This window comes from Triticum aestivum, chromosome 6A (assembly GCF_018294505.1).
Source record: "Triticum aestivum cultivar Chinese Spring chromosome 6A, IWGSC CS RefSeq v2.1, whole genome shotgun sequence".
Lineage (NCBI taxonomy): Eukaryota > Viridiplantae > Streptophyta > Magnoliopsida > Poales > Poaceae > Triticum > Triticum aestivum.
The window spans coordinates 421312808-421327013 of record NC_057809.1 but is presented as its reverse complement, the minus strand read 5'-3'; positions in this window follow the sequence as shown (position 1 = coordinate 421327013).

The window sequence follows — 14206 nt, the reverse complement described above, 5'->3', positions numbered from 1 at the left end:
TCCGAGGATAACCCCGAATATCCGTCTGAAGGGCAGTACCCTACTACCACTACATCAGGCAAGCAACCCATTGATCATTCCGATACAAACCCATGTTCTCGCTTCTGCTCTTGTTTACTACATTAAGACAACGCGATTCAAACTGCTGTGTGTTGCGGTAGTTGAACCCACTTCCTTTGCATGACCTGTCATTGCCACAGTAACTAGATGAAACCCACTAGCATGTGTAGGAGTTGATTGAGCCATATTGTGTTTCCTACCATGCTATGCTTGCTATGCTTAGAGTTGTGTCAGGTCTGGCTCATTGGGATGATGAACTAGAGTGAAAGGTTGTGTCGGTAATGAGAGTGAAAGTGTTGAATATGATTTGGTAAAGGAATCGATGAGAGGCCATGTAGGAGTACATGGTGGGTTGTTTCATTGAGGCCGTCCTTAAGAACTGAGATCTGTGTGTGTGATTTAAGATTCAGCTACTACCACGCATTGGGCCCGAAACCAATGGACCCTCTCGACTTATTAACCACTCTTGTCCTCTGTCCGGGAGTTGCAAAGTAGTTTCTGGTGTTTGTAGTATGCTGGGGGCCGCACGCAGCGCTGACCTTAGGGGTGGGCTGTATTGTGGTAGGCACGTGGCCCGGTGTACCGATTCGCCCGTTTGGTGTCTCGGGAACCCTGCACACATCGTTCGGGGCCGTTAGTGGAAACCTCGGCCGGACTCCCTGCGGATGGAACCCGAATAGGCGATAAACCTGGACTAGGGACTCGTGTGTTTAGTCAGGTCGTGGCCGACACCCTCGCTGGGCTTCCGCTTGAAGGTTGCCGAGTACACGTCGTGTAGCGGCGATAAGTGGTGAGAGCGTGTGTGAAGAAGTACACCCCTGCAGGGTATAAACTATTCGAATAGCCGCGTCCGCGGTAAAGGACTACTTGGTCACCTATGCAGTTCATAGACAAGTAAATGGATACTACTAAAAGCCTCAAGATAAGTGTGAGTACCGCGGTTGGCCCTCTCGTAGGTTGACGAGAGAGAATCCACGGTGGAGTATTGTGTTGGTGATTAGTGGACTCGTGTGTGACAATGCTTTCCAATTGATGTATCGTAGGATAGCTTAGCCAAGAGTCAAAGTTGGCTTGCTGCAATAACTCCACTACCTTCTTGAGAATGTGCATGTATAGTAGGATTCTGTTGTAAGACTTGCAAAGTACCTCCGTACTCATGTTGCTTTAATTAATGTTTTCAGAGGACAACACCGCCCCCTCCGATGGGTTCTATGTAGACCTCAATGTTGACAAGTGACTAGCCACCCAGGTGGTGGTCCAAGACTTGTGAAGGGCCGATGTAGATAGAAAGGCTTCGTCAAGCCTTCTTTCTTTCTAGTGTCTGTACTCAGACTAGTTTGCTTCCGCATGTGCTTGTATGTTTGTATGACTTGAGTGTCGGGTCATGTGACCCCTATCTGTATGAACATGTTATGTATGGCTCCTTGGAGCCTTTTAAATAAAGTACTTGAGTTGTAGAGTTTTGTTGTGATGCCATGTTGTATGTACTCATATCGGGCATATTGTGTGTATGATTGAAATGCTTGGTATGAGTGGGATCCGACAATCTAGTTGTTTATCCTTGGCAGCCTCTCATATGGGGAAATGTAGTCTAGTGCTTCCTGAGCGATAGTAGTCCGCTACAGCCCGGTTCACCGGAGTCCTGCTAGCCCAGCACTACTGCTCTGGACACTTGACTGGCCGGCATGTGTTTCACTTCGTTCCTGTGTCTGTCCCTTCGGGGAAATGTCACGCGGTGACATCCGGAGTCCTGCCTAGCCTGCTACAGCCCGGGTTACCGGAGTCCTGTTAGCCCAGTGCTACAGCCCGGATTCACATGCTGATGACCGACATGCTCGAAGTTGATTCATGTATGCCTGTCCCCATGGGTTAGTGCCGCTTTGGGTTCACGACTAGCCATGTCGGCCCGGGTTCTCTGTCATATGGATGCTAGCGACACTATCATATACGTGAGCCAAAAGGCGCAAACGGTCCCGGGCCATGGTAAGGCGACACCCGTGGGATTACCGTGCGTGAGGCCGCAAAGTGATATGAGGTGTTACCGGCTGGGTCGATGTGACTTGGAATCGGGGTCCTGACAGCGTTGGCATCAGAGCCGGACTGCCTGTAGGTTCGCTAAGCCAAACTGGTCGATGTCGAGTCTAGAAATGCTTTAGTTATATGTAGGGGAATTGATTGTGGGAGGGAACGTAAGGCTCTTTTACTCCTTTACCTTATGCCCTCTGATCTGTGTCATTCTCTTCTCATTCTACGGGGGTTAAGGACTAGGTTCTCTTCTCTCTATCAGATTCACGTGTTACTAATCCGTAGTAACTTATAGGATTGTTGGTTACCAGCCTCAGTTCAGTTTCTACTACTTTTAGTATGTTATCAGTTGAACCAGAACCTTGATATGATGTTGTTGAGTGGTTTTGCAAACTGTTGTGAATGTCTCAAATCTGTTCTGAGCATTTACAGCTGTTATGATGTCCGATTTTCCCTAGAAATTCTAATGCCTTTGCATTGTGGCTGTGCTTTCAGATGGCCACTCGTGCTCAAAACCAAGTGGTTCGCCTGACCCGGTGCCTCGATGTGCCCGGTCATACGGCTATGTTAGTCCGGGTAATGATCGAGACGGGTTACCGTTGGTATCCCGAATACACTGTCGAAGAGCAATTCCGAGACTTTAATCAAAGCCAATATTTCTGCACTGTCAGGATATTTCCTTCTTATCCTGGATCTACCGAGCCCCTCCACTGTTCCTATGGACTCGGGGTTACTATTGAGATGGCTGTGCAGGATGCTGCCTATTCTATGATGACCATCATGCGAGTCAGGACTGGCCTGCTTCGGAACACCGACTTCCGTTATATGCCAGCTTCGCTCCCTGGAGCGCAAGGGTATCTCCAGGCTATCTATGCTGACTCCACACATGAGGACTCCTAACTCGCACCACTGCCGAGATGCTCGAGGATAAGGACCGAGAGAATCGGGCCTTGAGGCTGGAGCTTTTCAACACCCGTGCTGATCATTGGGCCACCTTGACTCGGTTTGCACCTGCTGTGCAAGCTGGATGTATGGATATGAGGGATCTGTATCCTGTGAGATCTGCTCTGCCAGACATGGTGGATTGGCGTGATGTGGGAGGCATCACCCCACCCCGTGGTCCCCGCAGGCCACTGTTTGTTGGTCCAAGACCTCATCCTAGCCCCTATGGTCCACAAGCTCCTCAGGACCGTCTGTTCCCGGATGATCACGTTGAGCTTCCAGGCTATGGTGGTGACTTCTATGAGGACTACTACGGAGTTGTCTGAGTTAGTAGTAGTATCACTAGTATTGTAATAGTTGTATTTCCACCGTCCTACGTGACTTGTGGAATATGACTTAGTGTTATCAATTCCGGAGGTGTAGAAAAATAATGTATAGGAGCTTGGAATGCCTCCGATGAGATGTAACGTCTTTCATCGTAGTTGTACTCTAGCCTGGGCTTGTACTAAACTATGTATGGTGTGTATGACCGTTGGTATATATATGGCAGTTTCTATATTACCATGTCATACGGATGAACATCTCTGCATTCCGTGTTATCCATTACATTCCGCACTTCCTTGCCAAGATTTTGCCATCCTTGTCTAAACCGTTGTCTTGTTTTCCTAGGATGGTCAACACCCGCAACAACCCTGCTGCCCCGGAGCAGGGTGAAGCCAGCGCAGCTAGGAATGAAAATCTGCCTCAACCGCCTTCTCTGGCTGAAGTTATGCTGGAGGCAGAACGAAACAAGCGTGAGACTAACCGCTTGCTGGAGCGGATTGAGCAGAATACTGCATGCCAGCCGAGGAACGACCTGGTGTCAATCAATGACTTTGTCAAGCTGTATCCACCGAAGTTTAATCATTCCGTCGAGCCTCTCGATGCGGATGACTGGCTTCGCAGCATCACCCACAAGCTACGTTCTGCCAACGTAGCCGAAGCTGATAAGGTTATCTTTGCTGCCTATCACCTCGAAGGCCCTGCTAGCCTTTGGTGGGAGAACTTTGAGGCTATGCGCCCGGTCGGCCAAATCACTACCTGGGCTGAATTCAGTGCGGCTTTCCGTGAGCATCACATCCCGGAAGGTCTCATGGATCGTAAGAGGGAAGAGTTCTGCAATTTCACCCAGGGTAGACTGACTGTGGATGCATACAGTCGTGAGTTTGGAAATCTAGCACGTTATGCTCCTGAAGAGGTATCCACCGACGCCAAGAAGCAGGCAAGGTTCCGCAAGGGACTTAGCCCCGAGCTTCGCCGTGATCTTCGTCTGCACGAGTGCACCTCCTTTCAGAAGTTAGTCAACAAGGCCATCAGTGCTGAGACAGGTCAGACTAACTTTGAAGCTTCACGCAAGCACTCCCGTGACTTTGGATCTTCATCCGGCTCTGGATCTCAGAAGCGCCGGGTCTGGATTCCAAACACCGCTCTGCCACCCAGGTTCACTCAGAGGCCATCCTTTGAGGCGCCTCGCCCCAACCAGCAGTATGCACCGCCCAAGACCTATGGTGGCCCCGCTGCTAATGCTGCTCCACGCCCCAATGTGATAACTTGTTTCAAGTGTGGGGAGACGGGTCACTACATCCGCGAGTGTCCCCAGAACAACCCCAACCAGTTCGGAAAGTCTGTTGGCCGGGGCAAGCCAGCAGGAAAGGTGCTCTACGCCAAGCCAGCCACCACTGCTCGTGGCCATGTCAACTACGTCTCAGCTGAGGAAACTCATGAGGACCCCAACGTTGTTCTCGGTACGCTCCTTGTTAATTGCCATCCGGCAACTGTTCTCTTTGATACTGGAGCATCTCATTCATTTATTTCTGAGAGCTATGCTCGATTGCACAACACCACATTTAGTGACATGCCCACCTCCATGGAAATTCAGACTCCTGGTTCTAGATGGCAAACCTCTAGAATAAGTCATGGGAATGAAATCCTTGTCGACAGATTGGTCTTCCTTGCATCACTAATAGCTCTCAAGTCCTCGGACATAAACATCATCTTGGGTATGGACTGGATGTCAGCCCATTATGCTAAGATTGATTGCTCCACTAGAACTGTTCAACTCACCCATCCATCGGGCAAGACAGTCAATGTTTTGACCCGAGTGTCTGAGCGTCAGCTCTACTCCTTAAATGCCAACCCCCTTCCAGACCTTGAAGATATTCCAGTAGTCTGTGACTTCCTGGATGTCTTTTCAGAGGAACTGCCAGGTGTTCCACCTGACAGAGATGTCGAGTTCATGATAGACCTTGTTCCAGGAACCGTCCCAATCTCTAGAAGACCTTATAAGATGGCACCCCTAGAACTAGCCGAGCTTAAGAAACAACTCGATGAGTCCTTGCAAAAGGGTTTCATCCGTCCTAGTTCTTCTCCATGGGCTTGCCCCGTCCTCTTCGTCAAGAAGAAGGATGGAACGGATCGGATGGTTGTAGATTACCGACCTGTCAATTTGGTCACCATCAAGAACAAGTATCTGCTCCCCAAGATCAACGACCTGTATGATCAGCTCGCTGGATCCTCAGTCTTTTCCAAAATGGATTTGAGGTTGGGCTACCATCAAATCAAAATCAAGAACGGGGACATTCCTAAAACGGCCTTTGTTACTCGTTATGGCCAATACGAGTACACCGTCATGTCCTTTGGTCTAACCAATGCTCCAGCCACCTTCTCTCGGCTAATGAACTCGATCTTCATGGATTATTTGGATAAATTCGTCATGGTATATCTCGATGATATACTCATCTACTCCAAGAATGAGGAAGAACATGCCGAACATCTAAGGCTAGTATTGATGAAACTTCGAGAGCATCGCCTTTATGCCAAATTCTCTAAGTGCGAATTTTGGTTGCCAGAAGTGACCTATCTAGGCCATGTAATCTCTGGTAAGGGCATTGCTGTCAATCCCGAGCGAGTTCAAGCCGTCCTTGACTGGACTCCACCTGAAACGGTCAAGCAAGTTCGGAGTTTCCTTGGTTTAGCGAGCTATTGTCGCCGCTTTGTCGAGAATTTCTCCAAGGTTGCTAAACCTCTAACGGAACTCCTCAAGAAAGATAAAAGGTTCGAGTGGACCCCATAGTGCGAGTTCAGCTTTCAGGAACTGAAAAGACGCCTGACATCTGCTCCCGTACTTGTACCACCAGATTTTTCTAAGGACTTTGTTATCTATTGCGACGCCTCGCGACAAGGACTAGGTTGCATACTCATGCAAGATCGTCATGTGATTGCCTACGCTTCTCGACAGTTGCGTCCACATGAGGATAACTATCCCACACATGATCTAGAGCTTGCAGCTGTAGTCCATGCACTCAAAACCTGGCGACATTACCTTCTCGGTAATCGTTGCGAGATTTACACCGATCACCAAAGTCTGAAATACATCTTCACCCAACCGGATTTGAATCTCAGGCAAAGACGTTGGGTCGAGTTGATTACGGATTACGACTTAGGAATAACTTACACCCCAGGCAAAGCCAATGTCATGGCTGATGCACTAAGTCGTAAATCTTATTGTAACAACCTGATGTTACAACAAAGTCAACCACTTCTCCACGAGGAATTTCGTAAGCTTAACCTTCACATTGTTCCTCGAGGATTCCTTTCCACCCTGGTGGCGAAACCTAACCTTACGGATCAAATCATAACGCTCAGAAGGTAGATAGGGAATATCCCGGATCAAGGAGAAACATGCTAGAAGGAGTGCTAAGTGTTTCTCCATGATGAGCGAGGTGTTGTCTTCTTCGAGAACCGCTTGGTGGTTCCCAAGAAACAACACTACGGCAATTGATCCTTAAGGAAGCTCATGAATCCCCTCTCACCATTCATCCCGGTAGTACTAAAATGTATCAAGACCTACGCCAGAGGTTTTGGTGGACTAGGATGAAGAGAGAAATTGCTAATTGCGACGTCTGTCGTCGTGTTAAAGCAGAGCATCAACGGCCTGCTGGCACCCTTCAACCTTTGGCAATTCCTGAATGGAAATGGGATAAAATCGGTATGGATTTCATTACCGGGTTTCCCAGGACCAAGAGAGGGAATAATGCTATCTTCGTCGTTGTCGATCGTCTTTCCAAAGTAGCCCACTTCCTACCCGTTCGTGAGAGTATAACCGCTAGCCAGCTAGCTGACTTGTACATCTCCCGAATAGTGTCTCTTCATGGTGTTCCATTGGAGATTAACTCAGACCGTGGAAGTCTCTTCACCTCTCGATTTTGGGAAAGTTTCCAAAATGCTATGGGAACTCGTCTCTCCTTTAGCACCGCCTTCCATCCTCAATCAAGTGGTCAAGTAGAACGAGTCAATCAAATTCTGGAGGATATGGTCCGAGCTTCTGTCATCTCTTTTGGTATGAATTGGGAGGAGTGCCTTCCATTCGGCAAGTTCACTTATAACAATAGTTATCAAGCTAGCTTGGGCAAAGCTCCTTTCGAAGTTCTCTATGGACGAAAATGTCGAACGCCTCTTAACTGGTCAGAAACCGGGGAAAGACAACTCTTTGGCCCGGATATGGTCTAGGAAGCAGAAGAGCAGGTTCGCATTATTCGTGAGAAATTGAAAACAGCCCAATCTCATCAAAAGAGCCAATATGACCGCAAGCATAAGCCTATGTCTTATGAAGTTGGCGAGAAGGATTACCTTCGGGTTACACCTTTGAAGGGAACCCATCGATTCGGTATCAAAGGCAAATTGGCTCCTCGTTACATTGGACCCTTTCGCATTCTTGCCAAACGAGGGGAAGTTGCCTACCAGTTGGAACTACCTCTGCATCTTTCCAGAGTTCATGATGTCTTCCATGTTTCTCAACTCAGGCGTTGCTTCTCGGATCCTATCCGTGGAGTGGACCATGAAATGTTTGATCTCCAAGATAATCTCACATATCGAGAATATCCCGTTCGTATCCTTGATCAAGCCGAGCGTACCACTCGACGCCAGAATATCAAGTTTCTCAAGGTTCAATGGTCACACCATTCCGAGCAAGAAGCTACTTGGGAAAGGGAGGATCGTCTTTGACTTTAGTGCCCCACCTTCTTCCCGACGGATCCTAAATCTCGGGACGAGATTCTTTTGAGTGGGGGTGAGTTGTCACATCCTAGCTAGTCCATGCATTAGAGTGTTGCATCATGTCTATCTTTCATCAGAAACTTGAATTGGGGAAGACAGAACCCCCAGCACCCCCTCTGAAATCAACTAAGTTTACTAAAAATATTTTCAATGAACCTGAAATGCCCTTCTAAAAAGTTCACCCTCTTTGTCTTGGGTTAGAACCTCTGGCAAAATTGGTGCACAATTTTCTAGGTCAACAGAAGGTCATTGAATTAAATCATATGTAAATTGCATTTGGGCATTTAAATGCTAGTAAATATTTTGAATGCTCAAATAATTCTGGAAATAAGTGTGGGCTGTTGGAGATATTCTAAACAGAGCCTCTGATTATTTTCAGGATTTTTAGAAGTGCCTAACTATTTTTAATAAAGCCACAAACTTACAGAAAAATAGAAAAACAGAAATAAAAGAGAAGGAGGGACTTACCTGGCCGCAGCCCACCTGGCCGGCCCAGCACTGTGCTGGCCCACGCCAGCCAGCTGCTTGCTCTCGCCAGGCAGGCACAGAGGTGACGTCGGCTAGCATGAGCTCGCCATGGCGCACCAGCTTGCCGCTCGTGCCCCTGGACACCTAGCCAGGTTCCACGTCGCCGCCCCGACCCTGTGGACATCTCACCTTCTCCTCTGGCCCTCTCTCTCGCTCTTCCTCCACCATGGCCGACGCTGCTGCGCCCGCGCCACCGTGAAACCGCGTCCACCGCCGTCCCCGTGCTGCGCCACCGTGTCCAACAGCTCCGTTGTCATCGTCTCTGTCGAGCAGCCCGAGCCCCGAGCGCTCGCGAGTCCTGTTTCGTCTTCTTCGAGCTCATATTCACCGAACGCCGCCGCAGATCCCCTTCATCGTCGCCGCCGCACCAGCTCGTCCCCGACCTCGTCGTCTGCACCGTCGTGTTCGCCGTGAGCCCAGCTACCTCCCCATCCCTCTCATTCTCGCTCTCGAGCCCTGCATCCACTGCATGAAGCTCACCCGCGTGCGCCGCCGCGGAGCTCATCGCCGACGTGACTCCGGCCACCCACAGGCCTCACCACCATGTCCAACGCACTCACCGCACTCGCAGGAACCCAACGCACCTTACCACGCGCCTCGCCGTGCCCCGTAGCCTCGGGCTCATATTCACCCGACTCCGGCAAGCGCCTAGGTCATCGCCGGCGACGTTTCCAGCCACCCCGAGCTCCACCACCGCCACCAAATGCTGCGGCTTGCTCCCAGCTACGCGTAGATGCTCTCCGCCACTCATTTGGTCGCCGGAACGCATTAATGCACTCTCACCGCCGCGTCTGGCCTCGCCGGCGGCTAAACGCCGGTGGGTTTGACCCGTTGACCTTGACTGGGTGGGCCCAGGTTGACTCTCCTGAGTCTATGACAAGTGGGGCCCCCCTCTGCTAATTAACTTAGATTAGAACTAACTAAATTTAGTTAGTTTAAATAACTGCTGACACGCGGGACCCACTGGTCAGGTTGACCGGGACGTCCCCTTTGACCACTGACGTCACCCTAACGCACTGCTGACGCAATAACTAATTTCTGGATTTATTTTATATAGGAAATTCCAGAAATTGTTGCAAACTTCAAAATTCATAGAAATTAATCTGTAACTCCAAATGCAAAGATTTATATATGAATTTTGATCAGAAAAATTCAATCTATCCATTGGTAATGGTTTCATGCATGACAGAACAAGTTAACCTTGCTGTTTAAGCAAAATAAGATAATGCACTAATATGGCTATGTTAAATGAACTAACATTTGAATCTTTGATTCAAATGAGTTCATTCCTTTCTGTTTTAGCTTGCATTAGGCCAAGACACATTCATATTGCCATGTCATAGCATGCATCATATTGTTGCATATTGTCATGTGTTGATTATGTTCGGTGTGTCTTTCGTGGTAGGTTCTGCCTCCGAGGATAACCCCGAATATCCGTCTGAAGGGCAGTACCCTACTACCACTACATCAGGCAAGCAACCCATTGATCATTCCGATACAAACCCATGTTCTCGCTTCTGCTCTTGTTTACTGCATTAAGACAACGCGATTCAAACTGTTGTGTGTTGCGGTAGTTGAACCCACTTCCTTTGCATGACCTGTCATTGCCACAGTAACTAGATGAAACCCACTAGCATGTGTAGGAGTTGATTGAGCCATATTTGTGTTTCCTACCATGCTATGCTTGCTATGCTTAGAGTTGTGTCAGGTCTGGCTCATCGGGATGATGAACTAGAGTGAAAGGTTGTGTCGGTAATGAGAGTGAAGTGTTGAATATGATTTGGTAAAGGAATCGATGAGAGGCCATGTAGGAGTACATGGTGGGTTGTTTCATTGAGGCCGTCCTTAAGAACTGAGATCTGTGTGTGTGATTTAAGATTCAGCTACTACCACGCATTGGGCCCGAAACCAATGGACCCTCTCGACTTATTAACCACTCTTGTCCTCTGTCCGGGAGTTGCAAAGTAGTTTCTGGTGTTTGTAGTATGCTGGGGGCCGCACGCAGCGCTGACCTTAGCGGTGGGCTGTATTGTGGTAGGCACGTGGCCCGGTGTACCGATTCGCCCGTTTGGTGTCTCGGGAACCCTGCACACATCGTTCGGGGCTGTTAGTGGAAACCCCGGCCGGACTCCCTGCGGATGGAACCCGAATAGGCGATAAACCTGGACTAGGGACTCGTGTGTTTAGTCAGGTCGTGGCCGACACCCTCGCTGGACTTCCGCTTGAAGGTTGCCGAGTACACGTTGTGTAGCGGCGATAAGTGGTGAGAGCGTGTGTGAAGAAGTACACCCCTGCAGGGTATAAAACTATTCGAATAGCCGCGTCCGCGGTAAAGGACTACTTGGTCACCTATGCAGTTCATAGACAAGTAAATGGATACTACTAAAAGCCTCAAGATAAGTGTGAGTACCGCGGATGGCCCTCTCGTAGGTTGACGGGAGAGGATCCACGGTGGAGTATTGTGTTGGTGATTAGTGGACTCGTGTGCGACAAATGCTTTCCAAGTGGTGTCTTCGTAGGATAGCTTAGCCAAGAGTCAAAGCTGGCTTGCTGCAATAACTCCACTACCTTCTTGAGAATGTGCATGTATAGTAGGATTCTGTTGTAAGACTTGCTGAGTACCTCCGTACTCATGTTGCTTTAATTAATGTTTTCAGACGACAACACCGCCCCCTCCGATGGGTTCTATGTAGACCTTGATGTCGACGAGTGACTAGCCACCCAGGTGGTGGTCCAAGACTTGTGAAGGGCCGATGTAGATAGAAAGGCTTCGTCAAGCCTTCTTTCTTTCTAGTGTCTGTACTCAGACTAAGTTTGCTTCCGCATGTGCTTGTATGTTTGTATGACTTGAGTGTCGGGTCATGTGACCCCTATCTGTATGAACATGTTATGTATGGCTCCTCGGAGCCTTTTAAATAAAGTACTTGAGTTGTAGAGTTTTGTTGTGATGCCATGTTGTATGTACTCATATCAGGCATATTGTGTGTATGATTGAAATGCTTGGTATGAGTGGGATCCGACAATCTAGTTGTTTATCCTTGGCAGCCTCTCATATGGGGAAATGTAGTCTAGTGCTTCCTGAGCGATAGTAATCCGCTATAGCCCGGTTCACCGGAGTCTTGCTAGCCCAGCACTACTGCTCTGGACACTTGACTGGCCAACATGTGTTTCACTTTGTTCCTGTGTCTGTCCCTTCGGGGAAATGTCACGCGGTGACATCCGGAGTCCTGCCTAGCCTGCTACAGCCCGGGTTACCTGAGTCCTGTTAGCCCAGTGCTACAGCCCGGATTCACATGCTGCTGACCGACATGCTCGAAGTTGATTCATGTATGCCTGTCCCCATGGGTTAGTGCCGCTTTGGGTTCACGACTAGCCATGTCGGCCCGGGTTCTCTGTCATATGGATGCTAGAGACACTGTCATATACGTGAGCCAAAAGGCGGAAACGGTCCCGGGCATGGTAAGGCGACACCTGTGGGGTTATCATGCGTGAGGCCGCAAAGTGATATGTGGTGTTACCAACTGGGTCGATGTGACTTGGAATCGGGGTCCTCACAGCGTTGGCATCAGAGCCGGACTGCCTGTAGGTTCGCTAAGCCAAACTGGTCGATGTCGAGTCTAGAAATGCTTTAGTTATATGTAGGGGAATTGATTGTGGGAGGGAACGTAAGGCTCTTTTACTCCTTTACCTTATGCCCTCTGATCTGTGTCATTCTCTTCTCATTCTACGTGGGTTAAGGACTAGGCTCTCTTCTCTCTATCAGGTTCACGTGTTACTAATCCGTAGTAACTTATAGGATTGTTGGTTACCAGCCTCAGTTCAGTTTCTACTATTTTAGTATGTTATCAGTTGAACCAGAACCTTGATATGATGTTGTTGAGTGGTTTTGCAATCTGTTGTGAATGTCTCAAATCTGTTTCTGAGCATTTACAGCTGTTATGATGTCCGATTTTCCCTAGAAATTCTAATGTCTTTGCATTGTGGTTGTGCTTTCAGATGGCCACTCGTGCTCAAAACCAAGTGGTTCGCCTGACCCGGTGCCTCGATGTGCCCGGTCATACGGCTATGTTAGTCTGGGTAATGATCGAGACGGGTTACCGTTGGTATCCCGAATACACTGTCGAAGAGCAAATCCGAGACTTTAATCAAAGCCAATATTTCTGCACTGTCAGGATATTCCTTCTTATCCTAGATCTACCGAGCCCCTCCACTATTCTTATGGACTTGGGGTTACTATTGAGATGGCTGTGCAGGATGCTGCCTATTCCATGATGACCATCATGCGGGTTAGGACTGGCCTGCTTCGGAACATCGATTTCCGTTATATGCCAGCTTCGCTCCCTGGAGCGCAAGGGTATCTCCAGGCTATCTATGCTGACACCACACATGAGGAATCCCTAACTCGCACCACTGCCGAGATGCTCGAGGATAAGGACCGAGAGAATCGGGCCTTGAGACTGGAGCTTTTCAACACCCGTGTTGATCATTGGGCCACTTTGACTCGGGTTGCACCAGCTGTGCAAGCTGGATGTATGGATACGAGGGATCTGTATCCTGTGCGATCTGCTCTGCCAGACATGGTGGATTGGCGTGATGTGGGAGGCATCACCCCACCCCGTGGTCCCCACAGGCCACTGTTTGTTGGTACAAGACCTCATTCTAGCCCCTATGGTCCACAAGCTCCTCAGGACCGTCTGTTCCCAGATGATCACGTTGAGCTTCCAGGCTATGGTGGTGACTTCTATGAGGACTACTACGGAGCTGTCTGAGTTAGTAGTAGTATCACTAGTATTGTAATAGTTGTATTTCCACCGTCCTGCGTGACTTGTGGAATATGACTTGGTGTGTATCAAATTCCGGAGGTGTAGAAAAATAATGTATAGGAGCTTGGAATGCCTCCGATGAGATGTAACGTCTTTCATCATAGTTGTACTATAGCCTGGGCTTGTACTAAACTATGTATGGTGTATATGACCGTTGGTATATATATGGCAGTTTCTATATTACCATGTCATACGGATGAACATCTCTGCATTCCGTGTTATCCATTACATTCCGCACTTCCTTGCCAAGATTTTTCCATCCTCGTCTAAATCGTTGTCTTGTCTTCTTAGGATGGTCAACACCCACAACAACCCTGCTGCCCTGGAGCAGGGTGAAGCCAACGCAGCTAGGGATGAAAATCTGCCTCAACTGCCTTCTCTGGCCGAAGTTATGCTGGAGGCAGAACGAAACAAGCGTGAGACTAACCGCTTGCTAGAGCAGATTGAGCAGAATACTGCACGCCAGCCGAGGAACGACGTGGTGTCAATCAATGACTTTGTCAAGCTGTATCCACCAAAGTTTAATCATTCTGTCGAGCCTCTCGGTGCGGATGACTGGCTTCGCAGCATCACCCACAAGCTACGTTCTACCAACGTAGCCGAAGCTGATAAGGTTACCTTTGCTGCCTATCACCTCGAAGGACCCGCTAGCCTTTGGTGGGAGAACTTTGAGGCTATGCGCCCGGTTGGCCAAATCACTACCTGGGCTGAATTCAGTGCGGCTTTCTGTGAGC